This window comes from Hylobates moloch, unplaced genomic scaffold (assembly GCF_009828535.3).
Source record: "Hylobates moloch isolate HMO894 unplaced genomic scaffold, HMol_V3 SCAFFOLD_12, whole genome shotgun sequence".
Taxonomy (NCBI): Eukaryota; Metazoa; Chordata; class Mammalia; order Primates; family Hylobatidae; genus Hylobates; species Hylobates moloch.
The window spans coordinates 102,746,407-102,755,115 of NW_026652287.1; positions in this window are offsets into that span (position 1 = coordinate 102,746,407).

The window sequence follows — 8,709 nt, forward strand, 5'->3', positions numbered from 1 at the left end:
CTTCCGGTGCAGGAAGCCTTGCTCTTGTCTTGAGGGGACACCAGGATGAGGTCAGAGAGTGCACTGGGGTTCAGGGAGGAGAAGAATCCTGAGAGATGGCACATGTGCAACACAGGTCACTGTCGCCATCGCCCGGGCCCACCTCAAGCATCACTAATCCATCCCTGCACTCCTGGAAAGCCGGGTCAGCCTCTGTCGGCTGAGCTGAGTGGACCACCAGGCGCATCCTGGTTGTCCTCTGTGTGCTCTTGTCCTGGGCTGGACCACACCTGGTGAGACCATCCGGGAGAATCCTCGGGCTGCCTTGTGAGGGGGGTGTTGCTATCATCTCCAGGGCTAGGTGACAGCTTGTTGCAGGCCCCACAGCCAGGGCCTCAGGGACAGGGATCTGGCCGTGTCTGTTTTAAGCGGAACAGGCTGTTCTTCCATGTGGAGTCTCCCTCCGTGATCCCCTAGAGTCAAGTCCTGATGGCTGGGTTCGCTCCCTTAGTGACTCTGACAGGTCTTGTCTCAGAGGTGCTGGGGTGAAGGCTGTGTGGGGCCAGGCCCCTGGGGTCAGACTTCTTGCCCCTTCTGCCCGGGAGATGCTCTGGGCTCAGGGTAGGGCCAGACAGCTGCGTCACAGGGACACTCGCTAGGGGTCGGGGTCCAGGGAGCACCAAGCCAGTGGAGTGTTGGAGGCCACTGAGAGGGACATGACGGTGGTGTCTGAGCGGCCTGATGGCCACCCTGTGTGCCCCCTCCTTGGTGGACAGACCTACGTCACCTGGGGATTGTAGAGCAAAAGGAGTGCCACTGGGGTGATGTGAGGCTGGGGTTCTGTTACTTGCTGTGAATTGGGTCATGACCTGTGTTGGGGTGTTCTCTGGCCTCCACTTGCCCCTGCAGACCAGGGTGTCTGAGGGTTGTGGGAGGCTTGATGGAGGAATTGCTGACCACACCATGCAGGAAGGGGCGGGTCCCAGGGACACAGGAACTTTGGGATCAGCTGATTCCAGATTTAGTTGCAGAGGAGCATCCCCCTTGCTTAGCCAGGGAGGGGAAGCCCTCTTCTCACACCCGGCCTGGGTATGTTGTGGGAGAGTCATTTCCCGGGAGGAAATGGGGGCTGTTACCGGGGGAGGGGGTGCCGTCCCTGGGCAGCAGCAAGCGTCCCTTACGCTTGGGCTGTCTGAGACCCTGCTGCTCTAGGTGGTTGTGATGGGGGACCCCCACAGGGCACGGAGAGCCAGCTGAAGGCGGCAGCTCTGGGTGGGATCGCAGGGAAAGGGGAGGCGAGCCCCCCTCTTGCCGATCTTGGTCTCCCCACAGGGTCATAGCTCCTCGGCCCCTCACTTGTTAGACCCTCCATTCACCAAATTAAGGATGTTTCACGATTTTGCACTGCGGAGCCTTCGCTCCCTTTCTCTTCAAAAAAGCTGAGGAGGAAGATAAAATGATACAGCTGGGCTTAGTCCAGCGGAAGGGTTAAAGGTGTAAGGCTTTAATTCTCCCCACCATTTCCTCATTTGGCAAAACAGAAAAGACAGGATTGAAAAACAAGAAAAACCCAGAGGCTTGCACATAAATTTGGGGCTTAATTATAGCATCTTCGGCATCTTCCTTTCCCTACAGTGCGAATGACAAAGTAGCACCAGAGATCTCGTGTCTCCTACTTTATTCCTCTTTCCAGAATATTCCAGCCACCGAAATGCTCAGCCGGAGCTGCCGTGTAAGAGTCCCCCATGAGGCCCAAGCACCTGGGTTTAGTGACATGAACGGTTGAACACTGGGAGAATGCTGGGAGCCTGCTGTTGTCCCCGATTGAGGGTTGGCCCCACTGTGTGTGTATCACTCTTTCTACAGCAGATGTGTGTCTGTCCCCACGGTGGGATGGCGAGCTTGTTAAATGGCCGTGAGGAAGACTTTATTCAGGACCATCAAGACAGGTACAGGTACCATCAGTGGATGGAAAATCACTAAGAGCAAACCTCAGGGGTCCCGGGGGGTTTCGGCTAAACCCATCTAGCAGGATTGTTGCTGAAGGCAGGCCAGGGTGAACAGAGGTCACCTGGGGATGGTGGAGGCTGAAGAAGCCGATCAGATGTGAGGGTGGCAGGGGTTGGGGGGGGATGGCGGCTGGGTTCATTTGCTGAAAGGATTTTACAAGGACATGCATGGATGGGCCTAGGAGGAGGTTCAGAATTCTCAGGTTTGGCCAAGCAAGAGTCATGGTGGTGCTCCCGGCCAACTCTCAGGAGCAGATGTGCTTCTGACCCAGCGTCTTTCCCCAGAGAGGGCTGAAGTGGAAAAAACCCACAGAACTTCTCCCTGGGACAGGTGAAGCAATGGGGCGTGGGACGTTCCTGGGTCTTGACTCGGTTCAGGGCCTAGGGGCTGGGTGGGGAAGGCACTTGAGGGAACCTTCCTGGAGTCCGTAGGAGCTTCAGCTGAGCTCCTGGGTCGCCCCACCCACCAGAGACCAGGCCCACCAGAGTCCCCTGCCACCTGTGCTCACCCTACCCTTACCCCTCGCTCTACTCCCGCCCTCGCCCTATCCTGGCTCCTCGCCCTGCGCTTGCCCCTTGCTCTGGAGCTGCGATGCCAGCCTCAGGGCTTTCAGTCCTGCCTTGATCTTTTTTTATACTGAAACTCAGTTTTACACACGCACACCCTCTCCCAGCCAGCCTCTAGCCTCTGCCTTTTGCCTTTTCCTCACGTTCTCATTGAATAGGAAGAAATGCCTTTTTTTTTTTTTTTCCAAGGTGGAGTCTTGCTCTGTTGCCAGGCTGGAGTGCAGTGGCACGATCTCGGCTCACCGCAACCTCCACCTCCCGGGTTCAAGCGATTCTCCTGCCTCAGCCTCCCGAGTAGCTGGGATTACAGGTGCTTACCACCATGCCCAGCTAATTTTTTTTTGTATTTTTAGTATAGATGGGATTTCACCATGTTAGAATGGTCTCGATCTCTTGACCTCGTGATCTTCCCGCCTCGGCCTCCCAAAGTGCTGGTATTACAGGCATGAGCCACTGCAGCGGCCCCCACCCCATTTTATTTTTTATTTTTTATTATACTTTAAGTTCTAGGGTACCTATGCACAACGTGCAGGTTTGTTACATATGTATACATGTGCCATGTTGGTGTGCTGCACACATTAACTCGTCATTTACATTAGGTATATCTCCTAATGCTTTCCCTCCCGCCTCCCCCAGGCCCTTAGTTTGTGCTGCTCTGCCCTGCTTTTCTCCGTGTGCTAAAAGGGGAGGGAGAGTTTCTGTACCCATTCCCAGGCACCTTCTTGCAGCTGCAGGCATTTGCCCCACGCATGCTGCCAGCTTCCCGGATGTGGCGTGAGCCATTGCGCCCGGCCACAAATGCTTTATTTCTTGAGAACTTGTCTGTCTCTGTGATGACTGTGGGTTGCCCAGCTCATCCCTCAAGCACCATCCTGCCAGGCCCTTCACTGTGCTGAGAAACCGGCCTACTCACATCACAGGTGCCCCTGGAGCTTCTCAAACTGCAGCCCAAGGACTGGCTGCTTGCTTTTGTAGAAAAATGTTTTATTAGAGTGCAGCCACGGCTGCTTCTGCACTACAATGGCAATGGTGACATTAAGTGTGGCAGAGACCGAGTGTCCCTTGAGCCTAAAATATTTACTATCTGGCTCCTCAACAAAAAGTGTGCTGAGCCCCAGTGATTGCTTGTATGTGGCAGGGGTCTAGGGCCTGCCTGCACGTCCTGGGACAGCCCATGCTTCCACAGGGTTCCATCATGCTTTCTGCCGAGAAATGGCTCCCTTTGCTGTGTGTTTTCTATTGAATGTTTCTTCATGCTTTTGTTTTACTTTCAGGGATAATTATTTAATGTTATGTTTCATCCACATTATTTTAGTATGGATATTTATAATTTCCTAAGGCACTATTTTTTTTTTTTTTTTTTTTTTTGAGACAGAGTCTCGCTCAGTCGCCTAGGCTGGAGTGCAGTGGCTCGATATCCGCTCACTGCAAGCTCCGCCTCCTGGGTTCACGCCATTCTCCTGCCTCAGCCTCCCAAGTAGCTGGGACTACAGGCGCCCGCCACCATGTCCAGCTAATTTTTTTGTATTTTTTTAGTAGAGATGGGGTTTCACTGTGTCAGCCAGGACGGTCACGATTTCCTGACATCTTGATCCACCCACCTCGGCCTCCCAAAGTGCTGGAATTACAGGCGTGAGCCACCGTGCTCGGCCCATAAAGCACTATTTAACGACTGCTCCATAAATACAAACTTTCTTTCCTTATTATTATTTTTTGAGATGGAGTCTTGCTCTTGTCCCCCAGGCTGGAGTACAGTGGCGCGATCTCGGCTCACTGCAACCTCTGCCTCCCGGGTTCAAGCGATTCTCCTGCCTTGGGACTACAGGTGCGTGTGAACACAGCCAGCTAGCTTTTCAATTTTAGCAGAGACAGGGTTTCACCATACTGGCCAGGCTGGTCGAACTCCTGACCTCATGATCCACCCCCCTCGGCCTCCCAAAGTGCTGGGATTACAGGTGTGAGCCACGGCACCCGGCCCATAAATACAAGCTTTCTGAGGGACATCTTGAAGCACACAAAACTATAGACAATGTTATCATAACCACCCCTGCAAATGCCTCACTCGTGTTCAGCCATTATTTACATTTGAGCCACTCCTGTTTCACCAGCCTCCTCATGGCCCCTCCCCTGGAGCACTTTAAAATGGTAATTACATGCTCTCTAGTAATAGTTGTGTGTTACTGTCAAAAGGTATAACTCATGCATTTATGGGGGTAACCCCTACAGCAGTTAACCCTGCGTGCTCAACGGGGAATGAAAGGTAGCTCAGAGGCTCAGGAGGCGAGGTTGCAAAATGGCTTGTGTTGTGGGGAATGTTCTCATCCACCCAAATCAAGCATCACTACATCCATCCGCAGGGGAGGTGAGCTTGGGGCACAATGTCCAGGAGTGGCCAGGTCCCAATGTCACGGGGAGCTGGGCTGGGGCAAGCTCCAGACGGCCAGGGTGGTGTGGGTTTGCAGTGGGAGGGCTGGCGTGGGGACCCTGAGGGCTCTCTGGTTCCCACCTTATCAAGATGCTGGACTCAGTGCTTGAAACATGTCCTGACAGCCACATGGAAAGGGTTAGAAATGATACTGTTTTCGCCTGGGTGCCGTGGCTCACGCCTGTAATCCCAGCACTTTGGGAGGCCGAGGCGGGTGGATCACGAGGTCAGGAGTTCGAGACCAGCCTGGCCAACATGGCGAAACCTCGTCTCTACTAAAAATACAAAAATTAGCCTAGTGTGGTGGCGGGCACCTGTAATCCTAGCTACTTAGGAAGCTGAGGCAGGAGAATCGCTTGAACCTGGGAGGCGGAGGTTGCAGTGAGCTCAGATTGCACCGCTGCACTCCAGCCTGGGTGACAGGGTGAGACTCCCGTCTCAAAAAAAAAAAAAAAAAAAAAGATGATACTGTTTCCTGTATTTTTTCTCTTAGTATATAAGAAATACATTATTTGAACAGGGATCTTGTGTCTCCTCTCCCCTTTCCTGGACTATTCTGACTCCAGCAGTTCTCAGAAGGAGCTGACATTAATGATAACTTCTCCCTGTTAGACCCTTAAAATACTGAGCTTTCGGGACCCTGCCTGGCTTGTTCCTGTAAAACGGTCTTGTCTATGGTAAATACTAAGGTTTTTGGTCTCACAGCCGAGGAAATCAAGGATGTGGATGCACACAGAGAGAGATATGGAGCAGGAGTTTAATAGGCAAAAGGAAGGAACAGCTCTGTCACAGAGACGGGTCCCGAACGGGTTGTGAAATTGCAGTAGAAATGTCAGGGGTTTTATAGATGGGCTAGTGAGGAGGGGTGTCTTTTCTTCCTAGGGCCTGAAGAACCAGTTAGGACCAGGTATGCTATCTGCATCGAGCAGAGTCTAGCAGCCCCCACCCCATTCTTTTTTGTTTGTTTGTTTGAGATGGAGTCTTGCTGTCGCCCAGGCTGGAGTGCAGTGGTGTGATCTTGGCTGACTGCAAGCTCCGCCTCCCAGGTTCAAGCAATTCTTGTGCCTCAGCCTCCCGAGTAGTTGGGATTACAGGTGCATGCACCCACGCCTGGCTAATTTTGTATTTTTAGTAGAGACAAGGTTTCACCATGTTGGTCAGGCTGATCTCCAACTCCTGACCTCAAGTGATCTGCCTGCCTCGGCCTCCCAAAGTGCTGGGATTACAGGCGTGAGCTGCCGCGCCCGGCCCCCACCCCATTCGTTGATCCTGCAGGCAGGCCCTTAGTTTGTGCTGCTCTGCGCTGCTTATCTGTGTGTGCTAAAAGGGGAGGGAGAGTTTCTATGCCCATTCCCAGGCACCTTCTTGCAGCTGCAGGCATCTCCCCCACACACGCAGGCTTCCAGCTTCCCTATCTTGTGTGCCTAAAGACAGGGAAAGGAATGTGCTTTAGGCCCACTGTTTTCACTGGGGCCCATCGTATGTATGTGGCTTGGTGATTACCCAGGAACCTCCCAAGTCTGTCCCCGAGTTGCTTATCTGTGTTTTACAGCCTGAAAGATCAGGCTGCTCTTTGTTAGGAGAAGTGATTTCTTTGAACTGCATGGTGTGGTTAGAAAGGCAGCAATTTCTAAGCTGCTTTTTGTTAGAAAGCTTTTTGCTGGGGACTCTTCACCCTATCTACCTTAAATGATTTCTTTCTGTTTCTTACATCAATTGGGTACTGATTTCAATTAGAATGAGTGAATGCATTTATTCATTCATCTAAGCTGTATTTACTCCTTTCTTTCACTGTTGTTGTTGTTTGTTTTTTTTGAGATGGAGGCTCGCTCTGTTGCCCAGGCTGGAGTGCAGTGGTGCGATCTCGGCTCACTGCAAGCTCCACCTCCCGGGTTCATGCCATTCTCCTGCCTCAGCCCCCCGAGTAGCTGGGACTACAGGCGCTCATCACCACGTCCGGCTAATTTTTTGTATTGTTAGTAGAGATGGGGTTTCACCGTGTTAGCCAGGATGGTCTCAATCTGACCTCGTGATCCGCCCGTCTCGGCCTCCCAAAGTGCTGGGATTACAGGTGTGAGCCACCGCGCCCGGCCTCATTCACTGTTTTCATAGCAGATTATTTCCTTTGGCCCTCCGTCCTCTCTGGCTGGGTAGCTCTGGGCCAGCCATAAACGGAGGGGAGGGCGTGTGTGTGGCCACGTGTGTTTCTGTCCTGGACAACACTGTCCTGAGGGGCCTAAGTGGGAAGTGCCCTCAACAAAGGAGATTGCTGCTGTGTGTGTGTGTGTGTTGTGTGCGGTTGGGACAGTCGTGGATTCTCACTTTTTTTTTAAATTTGAGATGGAGTTTCACTGTCATCACCCAGGCTAGAGTGCAGTGGCGTGATTTTGGCTCACTGCAACCTCTGCCTCCTGGGTAAGCGATTCTCCTGCTTCAGCCTCTCAAGTAGCTGGGATTACAGGCGCCCACCAGCGCGCCCAGCTAATTTTTGTACTTTTAGTAGAGACGGTTTCACCACGTTGGCCAGGCTGATCTCAAACTCCTGACCTCAGGTGAGCCACCTGCCTCGGCCTCCCAAAGTACTGGGATTAACAGGCGTGAGCCGCCGCGTGCAGCCCGGGATCCTCACTTTTTCGCAGAGATTGAGTGGTCACTGGCAGAGTGTCTGATGGAACTTTGTGAGATGCTGGAAATGTTGTCTGTGCTGTACAAAAGGGATGCAACTAGCCACATGCCACGTAGAACAGTTGAAATGTGGCCAGCGTGAGATTTTTAAAATCTTGACAGTTTTTGATGGATTTAAGTTTAAGCACCTGTATGTGAGCGGCTACCGCGTGGGATGGGTGGGATTGGAGGAAGCTGGAAAGCGCTCCCCTGCGTTTCGGGTGCTGGCCCAGCAGAGGGCGCCGGAGAGCGGACGGAGCCGCAGGCTGGGTTGTGGGAAGACGCTGGGATCCCGTGCGCGTTTGTGCTCCTCCTGGGCCAGCGCGCAGACTGTCGACGGAGGAATTCAGTTCCTCGGAAACACAGTTCCTCCGACTCCAGCCTTCTCGCCCACGTGGAGACAGTCGCTCTCACGTACTTCTCGGGGGCTCTTACTCGTGGTCCCGGTCTCCTGGCCCCCACCTCCCAGCCCAGCGCCCACACTAGACGGCACGTGCTCTCCACGCTCTTCCTCCAGCGCCCCTTGCTCCTCCGACCCCCGTGGGAGTGGCCCATCCTCTCCGTTTAGACACCTGCAGTCACTGTCACTAGCTGAACTGCGCCCTCCTGAAAGCTGTATGTTGAAACCCTACCCACCCACCCTGCGCCGACCTGGTACCCCAGAATGGAGATGTATTTGGAGACAGGGCCTTTACAAAGGTAAGTAAGGTTAAAATGAGGACATTAGGGTGGGTCCTAATCCAATCTGCCTGTTATACAGTGGGGTTGCACCTTCATGTGAGGACGCAGGGAGAAGAGAGCCATCTGGGAGCCAAGGAGAGAGGCCTCGGCGGAAACCAAACCTGCAGCACGAGGGTTGGAGAACTTTGATCATCTCCTCCCCTTCCTCCTCCCCCTCTCCCCCCCTCCCCCTCTCCCCCTCTGTCCCTTCCCTCTCCCCCTTCAACTCTTCCCCTCCCCCTCCTCCCCCTCATCCCCTCCTCCTCCTCCCCCCTGCTCCTCCCCCGCTCCTGCTCCTCCCCTGCTCCTGCTCCTCCCCTCGCCCTCCCGCTCCTCCCCTCGCCC